This window comes from Coptis chinensis, chromosome 3 (genome assembly GCF_015680905.1).
Source record: "Coptis chinensis isolate HL-2020 chromosome 3, ASM1568090v1, whole genome shotgun sequence".
Taxonomy (NCBI): Eukaryota; Viridiplantae; Streptophyta; class Magnoliopsida; order Ranunculales; family Ranunculaceae; genus Coptis; species Coptis chinensis.
In genome coordinates, this window is record NC_141458.1 from 82,129,951 (window position 1) to 82,153,672 (window position 23,722).

General features: G+C 35.9%; 3 long non-coding RNA genes across 3 annotated transcripts; all 3 read right to left on the minus strand.

Moving 5' to 3' along the window:
- Nucleotides 1–2,693: 2,693 nt before the first annotated feature.
- Nucleotides 2,694–3,166, minus strand: LOC147511104 (uncharacterized). Its single transcript, XR_015216932.1, has 2 exons — nt 3,036–3,166; nt 2,694–2,936 (listed from the first exon to the last, which is right to left on the minus strand). It is a non-coding gene; the product is annotated as an uncharacterized LOC147511104 (long non-coding RNA).
- Nucleotides 3,167–3,487: 321 nt separating this feature from the next.
- On the minus strand, nt 3,488–4,000 carry LOC147511105 (uncharacterized). Its single transcript, XR_015216933.1, has 2 exons — nt 3,911–4,000; nt 3,488–3,795 (listed from the first exon to the last, which is right to left on the minus strand). It is a non-coding gene; the product is annotated as an uncharacterized LOC147511105 (long non-coding RNA).
- A 934-nt stretch (nt 4,001–4,934) lies between these two features.
- Nucleotides 4,935–5,489, minus strand: LOC147511106 (uncharacterized). Its single transcript, XR_015216934.1, has 3 exons — nt 5,394–5,489; nt 5,196–5,302; nt 4,935–5,121 (listed from the first exon to the last, which is right to left on the minus strand). It is a non-coding gene; the product is annotated as an uncharacterized LOC147511106 (long non-coding RNA).
- Between the last annotated feature and the right edge of the window lie 18,233 nt (nt 5,490–23,722).

The window sequence follows — 23,722 nt, forward strand, 5'->3', positions numbered from 1 at the left end:
TTTATGGAGAAAAATTAATATGGATTCCTATTCATATACATGAAAATTATATAGGAACAAGAATAATCTTTGATTCTTTTTTGAAAAAAATAAATTAATTTTTGTTTTTTGAGTAATAAGACTATTCCAATTATGATACTCGTAGAGAAAGAATCTCAATAAATGCAAAAAGGGGGCATCTTGTACCCAACAACGAAGGGTTTGAACCAATAGTTCCAGATGGATAGTATGGGGTATTAATATATCTAATACATGATTTAAATGTGATCATTTATCCTCTAAAAAAGTAAATATGGAATGAATTGATCGTAAATCAATAGATTTTACTGTTTCTTTACCTTCTAAGAAATGTACTAATCGCAGTGAAAATGGAATTTCCACAATGACTGCAAACCCCTCTGATATCATTTGAGAATAAAAAATTTTATTATGCCCAACAAATTTATTTTTATTATAATTATTAGCCAAAATAATAAAATGCTTCTGTTGATATATTCGGGCAATTAAACATTTAACTATTAGTGAACTATATTTATTGTCATAACCTAAATTTTCCATAGGCTCATAAGGAATACATTTATCTAACCCATGATCATGAGCAAGTGCATAAATGTATTCCTAAAAAAGAAGTGGATATAGGAGGTCTAGTTCTCGAGATCTATCTATCTTTAAATATCTTTGTAATTCATCCATTGTAAATTAGATTTGAACCAAAGCAGGGGATTTCTTGGGCTATCAAATGATACATTGCATAGTACGGTACAATCAAAACAAGGTATCAAGGTATATAGTAAGAAAAGGTAGATACCTTGGAGATGATTAATCAACGGATTCTCCGTTTTTCCATCCAATCCAATGGTTTTTTTGTTATAAAATACCGAGATGGTTAGAAACCCTTTATTTTTGCAACCCGATCGCTCTTTTAACTTTAGAAAAAATGATGTTTCTCAATATACTGTTTCTTCTACACATTCGTCTCCACTTAGGGATATAGTTAATAAAGTTAGGATTCATAAAAAAGTGGAGAATCCACTTATTATATAATTTAGAAGGTTATGAAATAACCTTTTCCCGTACTAGGGACTAATATATTTCTAACGTATAATTATCTCGGATAATTATTCAAATTAAGAACATAAGCTCGTTGCTTTTTTCCCTATAATTTAACTTGAGCCTTTCGGCTCTATCCATTTATTCACTCGATCCAACCATAAATTTATTTTTTTGTAACGCTCTAAGAACCCAAATAAGATTTTGTACCAATCTCGTAAGGATTAAGTACTCTTATCTTAGAGTTATTCATTGATAGGACATGCTGTTTTTTCCATTCGTTCTCTCTCAGGATCAGTCGTGGTCTTACAAACTCTACCAATGGTATAGACGAATCCGTTGCTTCATCCAAATGTGTAAAAGATTCTAGTCGCACTTAAAAGCCGAGTACTCTACCGTTGAGTTAGCAACCCAAAGTTTGAATTATGGTGTGTAGATACGATCGTAAAAAAAAAGATTGGATTGCCCATAAAAAAAAACATTTTTTTATAGTCGATTATGAACATAAAAATTTATGGGCCGCCCTTGTTCTTTTAGTTTAATTAAAAATTTTACGTTTTTTTTATTCAGAACAAACTTCTTGTGTTGTGTCAATCAAATCCAAGGAACGCGTCACTTACATGAAGTAAAGTAAAAAAACTTATAAGGCGTGGATAAATGGATCCATTTATCCAGGATCAATTATATTTGTTTAATACAATATTGTCAATATGAACGTTGAGAACACAAAAAAATAATAAAAATAAGGACTTGTGTTGGATTGGCACTTCATAGACAACCTACAAATATAATAAAAAAAGTGTAGATGTAGAAAATAAATAAAGAAGAAGAAAATCTCGGGTTTATTCAATATCCCTAAAGATACAATAAGCAAGCTCTACCCCTTTATTTTAGTCAAGTCTCACCAAAAACCACCCGATTGAGGACAATCCCATAATTTTATAGATTCTGTTAGTTCATCTATTTACTCGATTTTTTTCTACCCCTCTCACATTGCCTCTCGTATTGCATATCATTTTTTTTCTTTTTTATTTCATTAATTTCGTGTGATTAATGCGAAGTTCATGAAATACCTCTGCCCTCTTTGAAATATCATGAATGATTCCGGTAGGTTGAGCACCTTTTTCAAGGAAATATAGAATAGCAGGAACATTTAAATAAGTTTGATTCTTTATCGGATCGTAAAAACCCACCTTTCGAAGATCTCTTCCTTCTCTTCGGGATCGAACATCAATTGTAACGATTCGATAGATGGCTCATTGGGATAGAAATAGATGAAAAATCCCCCCCTTCGAAACGTATAGGAGGCTTTCTCCTCGTACGGCTCGAGAAAGAATTATTCTAATTTATGTCTATGTTATAGTATATATAGTGGCAAATAGATCTATAAAACGATCAATTCAATTAAACTATTATTTTTTTTCTTCTTCCTTCCTCTTCATGAAAAAAAAATAATAATTAGATTCATAATATTCATACTTTATTTATAACTCAAGTTGGATAATTCTCAAAGAATTCAAAGGAAAATTTTGAGTCCTTGGCATTTCATTTATTGAATTGTCTCTAACCAATTGGGTAGATCAAGAATTATATATACTAGCTAAAATGCACGCGCTCGCACGTGGATGAAAAATAAAAGTGTAGGATGAATTTTTAGTATTTACAGATGTCAAAATAATATAAAAGCAACATGCATCAACATTAGGTTGCAAATTTTAGGCTTTCATGACTATACAACAGAAGTAAAGCTCAGTCCAAAAGTACGAAATTGTTTATACAACTAATTTGTCAACCTCTTGCAAGGTTTGATACTTTTATAACTTAGTTGCCAATGATGGTCCAAAGTTATTGCACCAAAGTTATTTGCAATACTCACGCAGCTTGTTCTTGACCAACCCTGCCAAAAAATAAAATGAGTCCAAATTCAATCTGATATAAGAAGGAAGAGCATATATAGTACAAAAAAAATATAGAGAAGAGCTTACCAAAACTGTCATGCAATTAAATTAGTCTGCCTAAACATAAATGTATAAAACAACCTCATTCATGTCGCCATCCATAATTTTAAATCTTTTGTATAATGATTTGTAGCAACTCACCGCATGTAGTGGCATGACTGAAAAAATAATAAAATTGTCGTTAGCTATAAACTAAATATTGTACTCATCGTCTTGGAAATAAAGCTATGGAAAGAGATTAGTTTGCAGAAGAAAAACGTAATCAGAGATATCAATACATGACGATTAAGGATAAAGTGAGAACTTTATTTTTTTGAAAGAACACTACCTAAAAAGAGAAAATTGATACATGAACCGCCAGGAATTTTTGACGGGTGAGCTTTATCGATTGTAAATCAGATGTGCATAAATGGTTCTCTTGGTAGACAATGCCTGAATATCTTGATCACCTGCATGGTAGTTAAGCCTTTATAATTAGCTTGCAAAATGCACGTATAATATATTCAACCAGCTGGATATTCAAACAATATCAAAATCCCTAACATTTTTTCCCTTTTAAACTGATGATACATGAACATGATGATCAGGAGAACTTGATACTTGATATGATCCTCAAGTCACCCTCTCCCCAAACTAAATTTGAGGACTCAGTTACAAAACCATGTGTTGAAGGGAATCTAAAGTGCTTGAAGTGTCACAATAGAACAGAATATCTTTAAAAGTCTGAGCCTTTTGCTAATCCCAGTTGAATTGTAGATGTAATAATGGTGTCTTTGAGGGAGAGCTTCTATGGGATTGCAGAATCATTAGGAGGGATTAACAACTGGCAAAGCCATCCAAGGGTAGATACATAGCACCTAAGCAGCTGCAGAAAAGTTATCAAACTTAGAGGAGTGACATACTTTAGTTTTCGGTAAGGTTGAGATGAAAGGTCCATGTCAAACCAGCAAAGTTTTCCCTCGCAACTACCCACAATAAGATGATCACCTGCATGGAAAGTTAACACCAGAAAAGCAAGTTTGGTGTGTAACTTGAGAAGATTTGTCTATAAAGAAAAGTGATAAACAAACAAATTGAGCAATGATAACAAAACCTGTAGGATGAATTGCAATGGAGGAAACCTCACGGACGCCTGGCTCCAGCGTCCTGATGAGCTTGCGCTTCACCAGATCGAAGACACGGATGGCTTTCTTTGTTACAATAAAGAAGATGGGGCGAGATGGATGGAAAACAGATGATACCGGAAGTCCATGCAATTTGAACGGAATGTTCTACGTGTGTTTCTTTGAAAGTTGGTGTATGAGGATTGCTTTTGAGTCACGTAAGTAGAGGAGTCAAGGATTGACCATAAACAGAATTTATTTAAATAAAAAGAGCTAGAACTTTAAGATAGTAACATATGAGAACATATAATGTAAATGCAGCTTAGCTTTTCCATGTCAGCTAGAATCTTCTTGTAGCCCAAGTGATCTACACCTTGGTATGGATTCTCATATTAGAAATTGTTGGTGCAGATTAAAATCACTTAAAGAATAAATCGCATATGACAAAAGTTAACAAACTTTTAGAAAATAGGGTACATACTACCAAACAAAGTCACGATCTAAATAAACGGATGAAAAAAAAGAGGACACTACTGTAGCATCATATCACAAAGGATATCAGTCAGTACCACTGCACTGAAGTAGTCTCCTCTATAATGTCATTCATCTCAGAAATTGTTGGTGGGATCAAAATCACTTAAAGAACAAATCGCGGATGACAGAAGTTAACAAACTTTTAGAAAATAGGATACATAATACTAAACAAAGTGATGAAAAAAAAAAAAAAAAAAAAAAGGCACTCATCTGTATAATGGAATCAAATCAAAGGATAGGATATCACCGGCACATCAGATCAAGAAGTAGTCTCTATAATGCCACACTGCCTGCGAGAGCCCATGAAAGTGGTCCAATTGGAGTCAATAAACCCTAAACCTGGCGCCAGTATAAATGCAAACAACAGATGATTTTTATATAGAGATGATTGAAGAATAGTGTCACCTTAAGATGCTTCAACCTTATACCGTCGTACTTGTCAAGCTGAAGCCAGTTCATAGCGGATGTGACATGGCCTATAAAAATAGAAAAAGGATAAGCAACCATAAGATCTAATAATAAGATGAAAGCGGATATAAATTTTACCAACCCGGATTCATCAAGTGGTTGAGGAGCCTCAATATGTAAAAGTTTTTAATCTGTTCCTGTTCTTCATTGTTACCAAGTCCAGAGTTCAGAAGAAGCACATCGTGCCCCCTAAAAAGTTAAGATCAACTAATAGTGATGTTCCTCAAGTAGTTGCAAATACAGTTGGTAAGCTAAAAGTAGAAACAGCAAACATACTCACATAGAGGCTGCCAAGATTCTTAGCTCCGATATTGGGTTCCAATCAACATAGTGGACAGCTTCACCAACTTTCCAAACTCTAACACATCGACCAGTTTCAACCTCCCATAATGCGAACGGTTCCATCAATTTAACCTTTAATCGATTGAGATTTAATGTGTAATTTATGACATGGAAAACCAAATGAAGAGAAAACCTAAAGTATAGCTTTCCTTACCATAGGCTAGCCATTGGCCTGACACTTGAACGGAAATTGACATGACAGTGCCCTTATGACCTTTATATTCAAGATAGCATGTGGAAGGATAAGGCTTTAGATCTTTCTTACTTGGTAACTTGGGCTTCAAAGATTTAGGATCAATGTTGATCTAGGAACAAACACTCCAATTTAGCTATCATTGAATATATATTTCTTTATGTGGAAGAAAAGAAATTGGCTATCACCTGCTATATATACATATGGAATAAGTCTATTATTTGAAAGGTCATCGGAAGAGCGGAGAGATTTGGGGATAAAGCAGGATAGAAATAGAAATATATAGAAAGATGAAATACCTCATTTGAACAAAAACAGCGATAAACATGACCAGAATCCAAAAGCTTCTTGGCATAATGGTTGTATAAAGAGTTGCGACCAAACTGTCGATATGGACCATAATCTCCACCAATACCGGGACCTCAGATAGCCGGGGTAAATTTGATGATCTACCACACTCAACAATAAATTAGGAAAATTTGATTAAAAAATCGACCTTCATCCCAATCCCAATCAAGGCCAAGCCATGAAAGATGTTGTAGGACAAAGATTCTTAGATTCCTTTGTAGATCTATCCAAATTTGTGTCTTCTATCCAAGTATAAACTTCCCACGCTTTGACCTTTGCATTTGAAGCAAATAGAAATGTGTCATTTCCTTTGCATTTCCTTTGTAATGAAATTCAGAAGTTGCGAAAATGAAACAAACCTTCCTAGCGATTTGCATGGATGGATCTTTCCATCCATTTGACTCAATTTACGAAGAGAAGAGATCCCTACAACTCACAATATTATTTATAAATTGAGGTACCGGCATGCAGTCATCCCCATTGACACCTTCACATATTATTGTGTGCAAGATGAAACCACAACCTACTTAGTTTCTTTTATTTTTCCCTGTAGTTGCAGTCGTTTAGTACACTATAAAACTGAAAATCAATCAATAATCCTTAGAATATTGAATATTTTGTATATTTTAGTTCCCCCCGTGGTAATGCGAAAGAAATAAACTTAAAGCCAACAAACCAAATTTAAAAACAAAATTAGATTGAGGAAGATCTTATTTAGTTTTATATAAACAGAGATATGAAGAAAGAGGGGCTTAAAACATGTCCACATCTAATCTGTCACTAAAGTTCATCCAATTTATGAGTACTCCAAGGTATATTCTGATTACATGTCATAATCCTTTTAAAATTTGATCTAAGATATACCGACAAACCTATCAATCCTATTGAACTATTTTAGACTGTTAGAGTTACTTAAATCCTACAACTAAAACACTAAAACTGCATGGAAAACTTCAAACTAAAGATTAGTTAGGAATGAACTCAGCCAGCATACCATCAGCTCTAACTCTTAAGATCGTCCTCTTATAGAGCATTAGAGGCCATCCAAACTCCTCTCTTTGGAGTAGCCCACTTCATCCTTTAGGTTGCAGTTAGCATGCGATGATCATAGTTAGCATTTTAGCATTCGCTTGAAGATTGTCATCTTGCATATAGAAGTTACAGGTTGAGATAGCTTGGCTATTTACAAAAAATCTCAATCTTATGTTGCTGTTTCCTTCATTATCTTAGATAGTGCATTGACCAATTTGTATGTGTTTCTGGGGCATTTTAGTTCAATAGTCAAAGTAGCACCGCTTGTTCGATTCGCGTAAAATGGATGGATTAATCCTCGAATAAAAGAACCAATATGATGAACACCTTTATAAAGTTATCTTGTTTTGCAATCATTGAAGATTATTAGATTTCAAGTTTACAGTAATAAGGGATTTGGAGTAAAATTGCAATTAGATATATGAAATATTCTGAAATTCGAAAATATCAAATGTTTAAATGATGATGACGAAAATATCAAAAGATGTTAACTATATAGGAGCAAATGTTTAAATGATGATGATGGAGGTAATTTTGACAATGTTAACTATAGGGGTCTTGTTCTTTCGGCTTTTAAACAGACGTTAAGATCTAAGTTTTTGAGTTTCCATGTGAACCAATGGTGAACTGTAGTAACTAATAACATTCGAATAATTATCACCTCCTCATTTGCATATGTGAACTCTTGGAGGACTCGGAGTTTGATTAGACACAAATTATAATATGTGTAAACAAAATGATTTATCTGGAACCAAACAATATTATCAAATTGCAACCTAGCCAGCTATAACTACCATACAATTAGTGAAAGTTTGAATTGAATGCATGCACTGTGAACCTCCGGGGAACATAAGGCCTCATTTTTTTATGAATAAGTTTATTTTTCAAGATAGAATAACATTTCCAATAAATGAGACTAAAAATGAATCAACTTTGAGTTATAAAACAAATTACCATTAGATTCAAAGCCAACTTCACCTTCCTTGTTGTAATTCAAGCCTGACTTCCCAGTAATGAACTTCTCACTACACCCACCAATTTCTGCCAAAAGAAAAACACATAACTAGGACTGAAATTTCAACTAAAGTTAAGAAATTGTTACTAATAACACTATGGGTATTGTTGAATGAGTTAAAGTAGTCCATTCTCACCTTCATCATCAGAATTGGAGTCACTTTCACCTTCATCTGAGTCAGTTGCTTTGCACTTACATCTGTTACCCTATACAAATTCCAAATGATTTATTTTAAGTTCAGAATTTAAAAACATCAAATCAAGTGGGTGAAAGTGATAACAACTTGGAATATATAGCATAATGGTTACCCAAACACACAAAAATCACCCAATAGTCTGAAGATGTCTCTTGACTATAAGTGTTCTTCTCTACATGGAGTCTCATTAACAGTAGACTGAAGTTATAAGCAAAACATAAATTTGAAAAGTATTTTAAGATACTTACCACATTTGGCTTTAAGCAACCTGCACCAGCCTACTAGATGACAGCTCCATAACCATGAGTCCATGACTCCCATCTTCGATGCACCTCCCACCTCAACTTCACGTTCAGGAGAAATTTCACTGTCTACATAATCTACCATTTCGTTCTATAGAACAACAAAAAATAATATAAAAAGATTGTTGTACAGAAAGACTTGGGCAATTGAATGCTATCACTGAGATTTAATATCTGAATGTTGGATATAAATAGGTGGTGACTATTCAATTGGATAATCGTACCTTGAAGACAGATAAACTTTGAGGATTACACATTTACACCTCAATTACCTTTGACACTCTCCCTAAGCTCTAAGAGGCTTGGCGCCTCTGGGTTCTTAAGCTTATATATATATATACACACACATAAACACACATTACTGTAGTAGTGGTATTGAGAAGTGTTGTAGTAATGATATATCGAGGAGGATGATCCTAACCTTAATGATTTTAGTAGCTTGTCAAATACCAAGGGAGTAGTTAGAGGGGCTACAGAAAGCAACGCACGACAACCATCAAGCATTTCACTGAGACAAATCAGAAGAAATTGTGAGCATGGTAATAAATAGTACAAAGACTGACAACTCAAATTGACCCCAGCATAGAACTTTTCAGTTTTTCCATCTTCAATAGTGGGTGAAATCTAATGAGGTGGGTCAATCCATTGTATGATTCTATATAACATTTGCAACAAATGTTCTTCTTGAATTTACCCATCATCTACAGCTATACATTTCAGTTAGAAACAGTAAGAACAAATCATTCCCTGGAAGGACAGCTCATAACTCGGCACCAATAAATAAAAAATTATAGCATAAGAATTTGTACAACTTAATAAGAAAACACTTTTATATATAAACACATGGAACCAACAAAATTGAACTTCTGGAAAAAAAACACACACACACGCACACCCACAAATAAAATTAAGATTATGTACCTGCACTAGTTCATTACGATACCAGTATCAGATAAAAAGATGTGCATGGACTAGCAGCCAATAAGTATGTACTTGTAATCCACAGGGATTACCTTTCCTCATCCTTTTGTGGAGTCATTGCCGAAGAAGCAAGTCTTGTTGTTCGCTCTGCAGAGAGCTGTAAAAGGAACAACCTTTTATCACCCATTTTCTTATTGCCATGGATAAATCTAGCAAATACACAACTACACAGGATCAATATTTAGATGAAAATTAAAATTTGATTAAGACAAACCTACGGAGAAGCAGAGGACTTTTCTTCAATAGAAGGTTTAGATAAGTTGAAATTGTTCTCCCTGAAAGCTCGCTTTACAATATCCTTATCTCCCATTTTCTCCACAATAAAAGATCTTCTTGTTGAGGCAGGAAAAGAGAAATCAGATTTTGTGGGTTCCAAACAAAGTGACATATGCAGTGAGTTAGGCGAGGGTGTCTTCTTTTTTTAACAGCCAGCATAGTGTGCTTCTTTGTTACAGATGGACCAATTTCCTTCCTGGTTTAAAGCTTGGATGCTGATATACTGGGGGACGCTAGTGTAGGCTTTAACGCTCTTGGGAGAGAAGTATGTGTTATTTTCTTTGTAGGATTTGGTGGTTTCTTCTTTGTGTTTTCCGTACTCTTGTCTTTAGAACGTAGAATTTTCTGATAAGTTCATTATCAAAGAAAATTTTAGTTAATTTCTCAGTATGTATGTATTGACAGATAAGCTGGAAAACATATTGTGTGTTTTGGCCTTTCACCTTTTGGCTTCCCTCTGTGGCTTCGATTTAGAATCCTCCGACTTATTCTCTTGGACATGGCATATCTCATTATCCAGCTGGTGCAACTGTTGTAATGGATTTAGTGATCCAATCACATGCTTCTGTGTTTCAGTATGGCTTGTCTCATTGTACAGATGTGGATGTTCTAATGAATGTTGTGATCCAATCAGCTGCTTCTCTTCGTGAGCATAGCTTGTCTCTATGTCCAACTGTTGCGGACTGTTGTAATAGATCTAGTGATCCAATAACATGCTTTCGTTCAGTGTGGCTTGTTTCATTGCATAGCTGTGAATGTTCTAATGGATCTTGTGCTCGATCGGGTGCTTTTCTTCTTGAGCACTGACTTGTTGATCTCTATGTCTAACTGGCTGGGGTTGTTGTAATGGATCTAAAGATCTAATTAGATGGTTTTCTTGTACTAAAACATCCATATGTTCTCGATTGTACTAGGAAACCTACATAACTGCGATCTTCATTTGTTAAATTGAACTCTACTTCCAGTTGAGCCTGTGGTTCAACATACTGATTTTCATCTGAAACCCAAACTGCTCCCTCAAATTCACTTGACTTTGGACCATCTGGTAAGTCATCCCCTTCTTCTTCAACCCCCTACACAGATGAGCCTTGACGATTAACACCGCTCCTATCCTGGTTTGGCTAGTTAAAGTGTAATAGGTCGTTGCCAACGAGTTTTTATCTGTCTCCATTGAGCAAGTAATTCCATTGACGCCCAATGTACCGAATTCAACTTCCGTGCCATAATCATTGTTAATGGAATTTTCCTTACATGGAGTATCCGATCTGAATAAATCTTCTCCCATTCTCTGCTCTTCTTCCATGATCTCCACCTTTTGAGCAGCAATGTTCTTGTAATGGGCTTCAAAGTAAGCTTTTTTCATAGCTACTGATCCAGGGGTTGAACACTTCTCAACTTCTTCCAAGTACTTGTTCTGTGAAAACGACGACCATCTTTCCCAAGATAATAAATCGTTCTCAAATCTTCCAAATGAAACTGATTACTTGAATCTAGGATCAGAGGCAATTGGTTTTTCTATCTGTTTATATCATTTCAGTGCAAAACCCATTAACAATTTTCAAAAACAATGAACATCATCTAAAAATTCAATTGAGAATCACAATATAAGAATTCAACAATCATGAATCAAAACTCATGTAGGTAGTATGAAAAATGAAGAAAGTTTAGAAAATAATACTGAGATCAAATTAAACAAAGGGTATTGCAGATATCATACAAAGGAGATATGGGTTTACCTCAAATTCATGGGTAGATGTCTTTCTCTCTCTCTCCAAGTTTGAACAACCTTTGGACCAAAGGACATATTTGAAAGTCTTTCTTTCAAATGATATTCCAAGTTTTCATAGGCTGGTTTATCGATCCAATCGGTTGGTGGACGTGGTGGTTGACCCACATACTGAACAGGCATCTGTTGTGGGCTTGGTGAAAATAGAGTATTAGGCTTCCTTAGTGCTTTTACGAGAGTCTTTGGTATGTTGGACCATCTTTGATTGTCAAAGACGACTTTCCTGTCTGTAAGTGGTATTGTTCTTGATACTGATACCTCTCTTATGCTCTGTAATTATGTTCTTTCCACATTTCATTGTAAGAAGGTGCTGATGTAGAATTAACAATTGTACCTCTAGGATTGCTAAAGTTCCCATGGAAATAATTTTGATCCTAGCCATATCCTCTTTCATATCCCCGAAGGTCCCGGCTGGCTTAGGCCGTCCAATTGTATGGTTGTTTGGAACATGATACCGATTCGCTAGATAATCCAACAACGCAGATGTCTTGGGTTTCATTTGGAGTGTGTTCCGAAAGCAGCCTATGAGAGACTTCTCCTAAATGAGGTCCAGAGATAGCTCCCGACACTTGTGGCCTGTAAAAGCAGATATAGAAATGTGGCATTCAATTAATAGTGATTAAATCTAGTCAACCAGTGTATAATGTACAATAATGGGTTAGTCAACTTAATCATCATTGGAAACTGAATATGTCCAGAATATGACAACACGAAATCAGATCGCACCAATATCAATGTTGTTTTGATTGCATGGGAGAATTTTCAATGGTAAACCCGACTTTGTAATAAGAAAATATTCAAGCTAGGAGAATCCTGATTTTTCACTTGCTCCAGTTCTCCAATGGAAGTACCGAGGCAGGGGAGTTACGATACATACAGTTACTATCACATGGAAAAGTCCCCACTACAAAAAGATTTATCCATCTCAAGCATTTTCTCGAACACCCACCCAAATCCCCATGGCTATCTCAAAGTATCTTTCGGATGAAAGGAATGGCCAACTTAACCGGTTTTATCATATCGACCGGAGACGGACTCACTTCTCTGCAAGACGGTAACATTTTTACTTTCTTACCTACAGCGAACTGTTCTCTCAGGTACTTATTGCTTCGGTTTCCTCCAATACCGACAAAAAATGCACATTTTAGACCTTAGAGCAAATGAATTATGAGAAATTAGTCTCACCTATCGCTTGATGACACCTGCTGTTGTTGTCTTCGTGCCATAGTACTGGAGAGGGTTTTACATCATAAGGATTTATAATCTGTTATCAAACCAGAAAATAAAGAGGCAGATATATTCAGCAGAAAGTGTTAAATCGACAATAGTAACAAACTATGATGTAAGGAAAGATTCAACGGAGGGGATTTCTTTTTTAAGAGAGAGCGAATGAGGGGAGATTAACTGACATAACCTCCAGAACATCCAGTTTTTAGACTTGCTTGTACGTAAATTAAGGTACTTTCATTTTAGATAATCAAATTCAATAAGGAAATTGAAGAAGCATCAACCAATGACCGAAATGAGGAAAATATATTACAAAGTTCATCCAACATAAATCAAATCTGAATACATCAAGTTACATGTCAAATTTTAACTTATTAGGTACCTTGAGCCCTCGAGGCATTAGTGAATAACATTATCCTATGAATCATCTCAGATATTTCAGAAACCAGAGTATTTTATGAAGCGATTAGTCAAACAAATCAAAATTTATATAGGCTAATTGATGAGAATGAGAAGTATATCTCCAAGTTCACAGAATTGGCATTCAATTATAAACACATACACAAATCTGATGCGACTGAAATCTACAACTTAAAAAATGAATATTTGGTATTATCAGATAAATGTATGAAGAAGGACATACTATCTTTGATTGCCAGAAGAAACCCAATCAGAGGAACAGAGTCTCAAGGATATCCGGATTTAGTGTTTGGAAACAAAAAAGCCTACCTGAATTGTCTTGACTGAAGGCTTGGTTGAGATGTTCGATTATTTGTGGGAGAACTCAATTGGAAGAGAGAGAACGATGGCTGAGATTATTTCATTTTCTGTTTGCAAATGAGGGGAAGTCGTAAAGTGGAAGAGAGACGGTTGGTTTCTCGATTTTAATTTCATAAAAGGTATTTATTTGGACAATCAATGATGGATAAGTCGCGAACAATTGAATAGGGGCGTATAGTTGATTTCCCGCCTGAATTTACATATACGTCCTTAAATCACTAAATAATCTTAAGGGTATAAATGGTAGTAAATTTTGAAATGACTAAATAGTCCTTCTTAAAGGCATTGAATAATTGATTTTAATATTTTATGAAGGGTATTTCATGGTAGAAAAAAGGTTGGTCCAATTTAAATGTCCATGTTAATTATGGTATACTCTACTAATTGAGATATATATATAATTCTTGATCTACCCAATTGGTTAGAGACAATTCAATAAATGAAATGCCAAGGACTCAGAATTTTCCTTTGAATTCTTTGAGAATTATCCAACTTGAGTTATAAATAAAGTATGAATCTTATGAATATATATATATAAATATGGATGAAATATAATTGTATGTTGGCATATATAACTTTTGAGTTATACATAGTAATTAGGGTGTGTTTTGGTATTTTGGTCATAACTTTGGCTACGGTTCTCTGAATCATGCGTGTGAGCTCAATTCGAAAAGATCTTGACGGTGCGCACGCTGTCACCACCGAGGTGGTCATTTTCGAGGTCAAAATCCACTATTTTCCCCTCCAAATTCATCATTTTAGAAAATTGTCTTGTTTAATAAGTCGATTTCGTCATGAAATAGGAGAACATTCCAACGAGGGTTAAAATCTGAGTTGGGTAAGTTGTTTCTAAACCCTGCGGGGTGAAGCTGCTCTCTATATGACATTCGCAATCTCAATGAGTATTGACGAAATCGAATTATTTTGCAATACAATAGTCGTATTTTAGTTTATGTATAATACGTTGCATGTTTAGTTTACGTCTTTGCATAGTCGTATATATCCGTATACGTATAGTATCTTCGCATGCTACTGTAACTAAATACGTATGAGTAATTACAATTTGCCTGTTAGTGTAGATATACATATACGTAATATATATCTACCTATTTGCCTACATATACGTATTGCTGATGCGTATTTGCCTGTACGTATCGAAGTATTTATTGATGATACAACATTGCCTATTCGAATTGTTATATGTATGAGTAGAGTATCTTCACATGCTACTGTATCTAGTAATGTATGAGTAGGTTGTATTTGCATGATTGTACTTTCTCCCTTGCATAAATTTTAATTAAAAAAAATAAAATAAAAAATAATTAATTAATTAATTAATTAGGACCTTGCATAAATTTTAATTTCATAAATCTTAATCATATTCCAACGGTGTCTAGGAAGCTTGAAAGATTGAGGTTACCTAATTAGAACCGTGCTTGCATGGAAATCCTCCCTCATATATCTTTCTTGTGATCTGGCTGTTGGTTTATGTACACGTATTCCTAGATTTACTGCTACGTTAGCAGCAACTTAATTAGGCCTACGTTGTTCACTTCGAATGCTTCAGAAAATAATAAAATTCACGTAGTAATAAGTTCCTTGTGTGCATAAGATCTAATTTTATGCTTGCATGAGATTAAGGTCTGGTTCTACTAAATAATTTGAACATACTTATCGTAGGAGAAAATACGATAAGCATTTGCGTAAATTCTCACCTCCACAGAGTTCTTCATCTATTAATCAAAATCATCAAGACTATGGCTGACGAAAATCCACCAGCTGAGAAGCCCTTTAGGACTTCTATACTTCATTACAGGAAGGACCTTCTTCCTGCATCAAACTCAAGGATATTGCCGGTGATTTTTGAATCCTGCCTAACGTTTTTGGATTGTTACCTGTTTATCATGGTCTAGATCATGAGAAACCGTACAATCACCTCAGTAGGATTCAGCAAGTAGCCATAACATTTCACCATCATCCCGCCGTCTCTACCAATCAACTCTTGCTTAGGTTGTTTCCTTTCACATTAGCTGATAAAGCGTCAGTTTGGCTAGCAAGCCAACCGCCACAATCCATAGACACATGGAATAAACTTGTGCAAGATTTCATGCTACAATTTTATACTCAAAAGAAAACTATTGAAATGCTTCAGAAAATCCAATTATTTCATCAAAATCCTCATAAATCCTTTATGGAAGCATGGAGTCGATTTACTGATCTTCTTTTAGAATGTCCTCATTATCAGCTCGATACCGCTGTCCTTGTTCGTTCATTCTTTAATGGACTTTCCGATCATCAAAAAGAAACACTTGATATAATGAACGGCAGTTGCTTCATGGACAAAGGAGCTACTGAAGAGTATAATTTTCTTGAAAAACAAGCAAAAAGAGGTACACATTGGGGTACCACTGATTCTTCTAGGTCATCTAAGGATACTGTTACAAAAGCTACATCTATTTTTTAGGTAAAACCCAATCCCAAATTAAAAAATCTGATAGAATCTCACTAAAAATGTAGATGCCCTCGCAGTTCAAGTAAACGATCAACTCCCAAAATAGATCATGAACGTTAACACACCCCCGTGTGTTCTCTGTCTCAGTCCTGACCATCCTAATACTTATTGTGCCTCGTTATATGCCCCCCCCCCTCCCCAACAATCAGAAGAGGTAAGTGCATTCAACATTCCTAATGCACATTGGAGACAACATTCGAATTTCGCTTGGCGCCCGAATAACCAACAAATGGCTCCTCTAGGTTTTGCTAATCCACCCGTTCAACCACCTAACAACTTTATTCCATACCATTAAGGAAATAATCAGCAGTACCTGTAAGAACCGTTATGGTTTCATGTAATGATTTACAAACCACGCAAACCCATGCGCAGCGGAATAAAGGGTTCTCACGATTTGTTTAGGAATCATACCTTTGATCAACTGTGATTTCTCTGAGAATCCAAGCTCTACGAATCAACAACCTCTTGATCTTCTGTTGTATTCCTATCCTTAGAATGGACGTTGTGTGGGCAACGATCTACCAACCCCTTCTTTCTCTCTTGGCCTCTCTCACTCACAAAGTTAGAACCGATTTTGGAACTCTCTTTTCTTGAGCAAAACCTGAGTTTCTCTTAGTGTCAAAAAACGGACAAGAAAGAGTGGTTTCTTTTTATAGGCTACAATAGGGACCATGAGGATAAATTAGGGTTGGGCCTCCTGACGGGCTTGGGCTTCCCATGTTCACCCAGAACACACAGCCCAAGTCCGTCAACAAATGGCTGATTCCACTAAAGGTCATTGTTGCACTACTGCCCTAATCCCAAATCGTGTATTACGTTTATGGGCTCCATATTATATGCTTGTTGATCTCCCCGTGTTTAAGATATTGAATGCCCATTGATTAAGTCAAGTTATTGACAACTACATTAATCAACTTTTTATATCCTTGACATGTCGGATATAAAAAGTACCACTCAACCTCATTGTCATGTAGAATTAAATCTACCTGCAGGGTTTACATGACAATCTTTATGAGCTCCTCAAGGGGACATCATCAGCCCGACTTCCTGTGGGTCACGTATTCTTTCTATAATCAACAACATACCTTACATACAATGTCATTACCCAATCCATCTAGTTTGTTGATTCACAAATGAATCTCACTCATTGATGATTTAAAGCAATGTACAATGCACATAAGTGCCCGTTATTATATCCGGATTAAGAGGACAAACATCCATAATAACAGAGGTGTTTGTTCTCTTATATAGTCAGTATAAAGAGAAACAACCTCACTTGGTCTTGTTCAATACACACAAAGTGTACTAGTGTAATCCTGTAGTCAAGATAGACTAATACCATATTATACTACAACCGTACCAATGGTTTGTCTAAATCCATCTAGTTTGTGAATATTTACTTATACTTTATTAGGTACTAATTATATGATCTTCTGTGTGTCACCACACACCATATCATCTACAACATAAAGTATTAGACGCATGCATATAACTAATAACATATATAATATGCATAACATTTTCCCATATGATTCTCATTTAAAATATAAAGAATAAAAGTTAATACAAAAGTAATGCTTTTAGTATATAACCCTATCAGTACCAACAAAATCAAAATCAGTTTCAAAGTAATTCCAATGCTAATTATCAAAACAACCGCAGCCTTGTTCCAGCTAATCCCAATCCCGGCTATAATCAACAACTTCTCAGCAATAATCGTGAACTAGTACCTGTTGCACAACCTGCTCCACTCGTTACGGATAGGACAAACGAGACTTTCTTCGCTTACATGAACCAACAAGCTCAAATATTAACGTCTATCCAACAATCACTTCAATAATTAGTGCAAGAAAAAAGTCAGAAAGGCGTGTTTCCTGGACAAGTAGTTTTGAACCCTAAGCCAACAAACACTGCCTTTGAACTCACCAATGCACCTGGTACAAGTACTCCAAACCAGGGTAAGGTTCACGCAATCACTACTCTTCGCTCTGGCAAAACTGTAGACAATCAAATACGTATGCCAGATGACCACCCAAAGGTATCTAAAGGTTCCAATGAATATGTTTCCAATAATGAACCTACGATGATGGATACACCAAGTCCAACAAAGTCAACAACTCAAAAATTAGGAGACGAGCAAACGGACCCTTATGCCAAATTCCACCCTAAAGCACCGTTTCCTACCTATTTGGCAAAGAATAAAGCTGATGAAAATTTTGATAAAATTCGAGAACCTTTTAAGAATTTGACAATCAACTTACATTTTCTCAATACACTCAAACTATTGCCAAAGCATGCAAAGTTTCTGAAAGACATGTGCACCACTAAAAGGAAAACCAACGTTCCTCAACAAGCGTTCCTCACTGAACAGTTTCCATCCATCACCGAACACAATGGTATAGTCAAATACAAGGACCCTGGTCGACCAACAGTTTTTTGCACATTAGGGGACAAATATATGGATACTGCACTACTAGACTTAGGAGCTAGTGTGAACTTACTTCCATATTATTTATTCAAGCAACTAGGTCTTCATGAGCTTAAACCTACCACCATGACTTTGCAATTAGCAGATCGTTCCATTAAGTATCCAAAAGGCATTGTCGAAAATGTCCTTGTAAAAGTTCAAGACTTTTACTATCCCGTCGATTTTGTCATTTTGGATACAGAAGTTGCATGTGATTCCATTCCTATCATCTTAGGACGTCCGTTCCTAGCAACTACTAATGCTCTCATTAACTGTAGGGATGGTTCCATGACCATATCCTTCGGAAATCTTTCGGTCGAGGTAAATGTATTCAAGTTGATGAAACAAATTCCAGAGGTTGACATTGAAGGTGAGGTCAACATGGTTGACAACCTTGTGCAGGAATATTTAACAAACTCTTTTCTTGACGAGGAAGTACACCAATTTATTTCCTTTGGCAGGTCTGAATTTGATGTCGATGATTATACTCAAGAAGTAAATGTGCTATTAGAGTCAATACCACTATTTGACCCTACTACCATGCTGTCCAGCCACCTGGACGATCACCAATCTATTTTCTCCATAAAGAAGACTTTCCTCAAGAATCTTTAATACCCACTCCTCCCGCCCGTGACTTAAAGCATCTTCCTTTGGATTTAAAATATGTACATCTTGATGCAGATGGTAGTCACCTAATTATCATATCATCATAATTGAGTGACGATCAGGAATCCCGTTTAATTAATGTCATTAAACAATATCGTTATGCTATTGGATGGTCTCTCGATGACATTAAAGGCATTGACCCTAGTGTGTGCACCCATCGCATACATCTTGAAGATAATGTGAAGACGTCGAGTGAACCGCAATGTCATCTAAACCCCACCATGAAGGATGTGGTACGGGAGGAAGTTTTAAGGTTACTCGATGCCGGTATTATATACTCTATCTCTGATAGTGTTTGGGTGAGTCCAGTACACGTTGTTCCCAAGAAATCTGGCATTACAGTTGTGCAAAATGATAAAGATGAATGCATCTCCACTCGTATTCTAGTGAAATGGAGAATATGCATCGATTATCGGAGACTTAATGCCGTCACTCGTAAGGATCACTTCCTACTTCCCTTCATCGATCAGATGCTTGAACGGTTAACGGGTCATGCATATTACTGTTTTATTGATGGTTATTCATGATATTTTCAAATAGTCATAGATCCTTCTAATCAAGAAAAACTAACGTTCACATGTCCATTTGGTACATTTGCATATAAATGAATGCCTTTCGGCCTTTGCAATGCACCTGGTACTTTCCAACACTGTATGCTTCACATTTTCAGTGATATGGTTGAACGTTTTATGGAATTCTTCATGGACGACTTCTCAATATATGGTGATTCTTTCGAGAGCTGTCTATCAAATCTTGAAAAGGTCTTTACACGTTGTGAAGAGCAAAATCTCGTTATTAATTAGGAAAAATACCATTTCATGGTTAAAAAAGGAATAGTTCTAGGACATATTGTTTCGAAGGACGGAATCAAAGTCAATAAAGTTAAGATTGAAAAAAATTGCTTCCTTTCCTATACCAAAATCAGTTCGCGACATTCGTGCCTTTTTAGGACACGCAGGTTTCTATAGGAGATTTATTCAAGATTTCTCAAAGGTTGCTCAACCTTTAACCAATCTCCTGCTTAAAGATGTCGTATTTGATTTCACTTTCAACTGCAAACAAGCTTTTGAGACCTTAAAATCCGTCCTAACTACTGCTCCTATAATTCAACCACCTGATTGGTCTAAACCTTTTGAATTAATGTGTGATGCTAGCGACTATGCTATTGGAGCTGTCCAAGGGCAACGCTGAGATGAAAAGTCAATTGTCATTTATTACGCTAGTAAAACTCTCAATGAAGGTTAACGTAACTATACTACCACTGAGAAAAAGTTTATCGCTGTGGTATATGCCTTGGATAAGTTTCGTCCTTACCTAGTTGGTTAGTCCACAATAGTATACACTGACCATGTAGCGCTTCGTTACCTATTAGGGAAAAAAGATGCAAAGCAGAGGTTAATCCGATGGATTCTCCTCTTGCAAGAGTTTACTCTAGAAATTAGGGATAAAAAAGGTTGCGAGAATATGGTTGCAGATCATTTATCAAGACTCATCAGTGATGTCAATACGGATACCGAACCCATCAGTGATTCCTTTCCGGATGAACACTTGTATTCCGTCTTTTCATCTCCTTGGTACGCTGATATAGTAAACTACCTAGTCACCGAGGATGTCCCTTCATCTTGGCCTCGTAATGACCGAAAAAAGTTTTTATCCACTGTGAAATTTTATTTCTAGGATGATCCCTACCTCTTTAAGTATTGTTCCGACCAACTAATCCATCGTTGCATTCCCGACTGGGAACACAATGACTTGTTATCCTTCTGCCATGAACAATCTTATGGTGGTCATTTCAGTAGTAAGAAAACTGCGGCCAAGGTTCTACAATGTGGGTTTTATTGGCCAACACTGTTTAGAGATACACATGAGCATTGCAAAGCATGCACCCGCTGCCAGCAGCTAGGACGTATTACTCAACGCAATATGATGCCCTTAAATCTAATTTTAATTATGGAATTTTTTGATGTGTGGGGCATCGACTTCATGGGTCCCTTTCCAAACTCTCATGGCTTTCTCTACATACTAGTAGCTGTTGACTACGTGTCAAAATGGATAGAAGCAATGGCATGTCGTGCAAATGATCATAAGACTGTCATTTTGTTCGTAAAAGAAAATATTTTCTCTCGTTTTGGTGTGCCCAAAGCTATCATTAGTGATGGGGGAAAATATTTTTGTAATAAAATATTTGAGTTGTTAGTAAAGAAATATGGAGTCACTCACAAGGTGGTCACTCCGTATCATCCTCAGACCAGTGGCCAAGTAGAAGTCTCTAATAAAGAGATTAAATCCATTTTGAAAAAAATTGTTAATCCATCTAGGAAAGACTGGTCTCTGCGATTATCTGATGCCTTGTGGGCATATAGAACGGCTTTTAAAACACCTATAGGCATGTCTCCTTACCGCCTCATTTTTGGAAAACTTTGTCATCTGCCGGTTGAACTTGAGCATCGTGCTCTATGGGCCATTAAAAGCCTAAATTATAATACTAATACAGCAAGCGAGAAGCAAAAATTGCAGTTAAATGAGCTTGAGGAGATTCAGAATGATGCCTATGATCTCTTGAAATCCTATAAAGCAAACAAGAAAAGAGTGTATGACAAACACATATTGAGAAAAGATTTCAAAATTGGTCAAAATTTTTTGTTATACAGCTCAAGATTACACATTTTTCCAGAAAAATTAAAACCTCGATGGTCTGGTCCTTTCATTGTCTCTGCTGTCACCCCTTATGGGGCTATCTCTTTGAAAAATTTAAACGATGACAGCGAATTTCAAGTAAATGGACAACGCCTTAAACATTATCATGAGCTGCACTCTCCAGATGTTGAGAAGACTCTTCTCCAAGATCCAGTCTATAGAGACTAATAGATTCGCTAGTATACTTCCTTCCATGTGTTTAAAATAGGGAAAGTACACCATTAGGGTAGCCGGGCCCTCTTCTATTTTCTTTTCTCAAATCCCCTAGAGTGTATGGTTGCAACCGCCGGAACCTTAGTCCACAAAAACTCTATTCATAACTGAGTATAAATGTCTTCTGATAATCGAGTAAACGTGCCTTCTGGTAAACAATGGGTACCAAAAATTTCCCGTCCTTCCTTCTCTTCCCTTTACTATTCTCTTCCTCACAAACTTCAGCTAATCATTTGGTGGAAATCCCACCCATCTCTAATAGGAAATGGTCGTAGTACTTTTGCTTGTAAGCGACTTGCGTGTAGGATGGGGTGGTGTATGAATTGTCAAACACCTTTCTGTCCACGTCTTGAATTACTATCTGATATGAGCCGGTATAAGGTATATTTTTATTTGACACCAGCTCAGCAGGATAAACTTTGTCATCGCCCCGTTGCTCCCACAGGTTGGGATTCGTCTTGAGGATCTGACATTAAAAGACTCACATTCGTCTTGAGGATCTAACGTTAAAAGACTCAACATGTATACATTCGTGTCTTTTATTTTTCCCTTTGTACTAAACATTGTGCACAAAGAGAGTCATGATATGCATCATCGGTTGTTCCCTAATTCGTACGGGCAATGGATTCCACCAGGCCAACCCCTAGCAGTTGCTATTTGATTGCATTGTGGGGTAGTTTGAGGCTATATCATATGTACTAAGGGTAATATTATTACTAGACCATTGCACATTGGTCAGAGATGGTACCGTCCTGAACCCTAGGCCCCCAAAGCATAAAGGTTAAGCCATAGTTTGGCTGGATTGGGTTCGCTCCAAAGCCAACATGACAATTGCCTGATTTTACTATTTGTGGTGTTTCTTATGGACTTCTGGTGTTGTTAACACGTTCATCTCCCCTTGTAAATTTGTACATAATAAAAAATAAAATAAAAAATAAAATAAAAAAGTTGTGTTCTGTTCTTAAAAGACTTAACACCCCAAAATAAAATAAAATAAAAAAAAATTGAATGAGCCTTTGCCATATTCCATTGGATGACATTTTTAATGCCGATCATTTTGGCAGCCCATTCATTCCATTTGGAGTTGAAACGAATTGAGATTTCATGTTTGAAGTTTTCGGACCAATTCGGGACATAATGGGAAATTATTTATGTTATTAGATTATTGTATTCCTAATATAAATAGATTAGTTTGTTCCTTTATGCATTGGGCCTAATCTTTAGGCCCAACGGACTAATAGTAACTCCATCGGATTTATTCACTAGGCCCAACGGTCAGATATCCCAACGGTCAGATTTTCAACTATAAATCTGACACTCATCAAACTTCACTCATCCCATTCTCTCACTCTCCACAACTTCATCTTTACAAATTCTAACGTTTTTCAACATAATGGATCTGATCGAGAAATTCGAAAAGGAGCAACATGACGGGGTTTTCACAGTCATCCTGATAACAGTATTTATCGTTGTGATACTGTTAATTATGCATAACATCATCCAGAATATCTTATGTAATCTACATATCTATTTTCCTTTGTTGTTTTGTATATTAGTGTGGTGTGTTAAATAATTC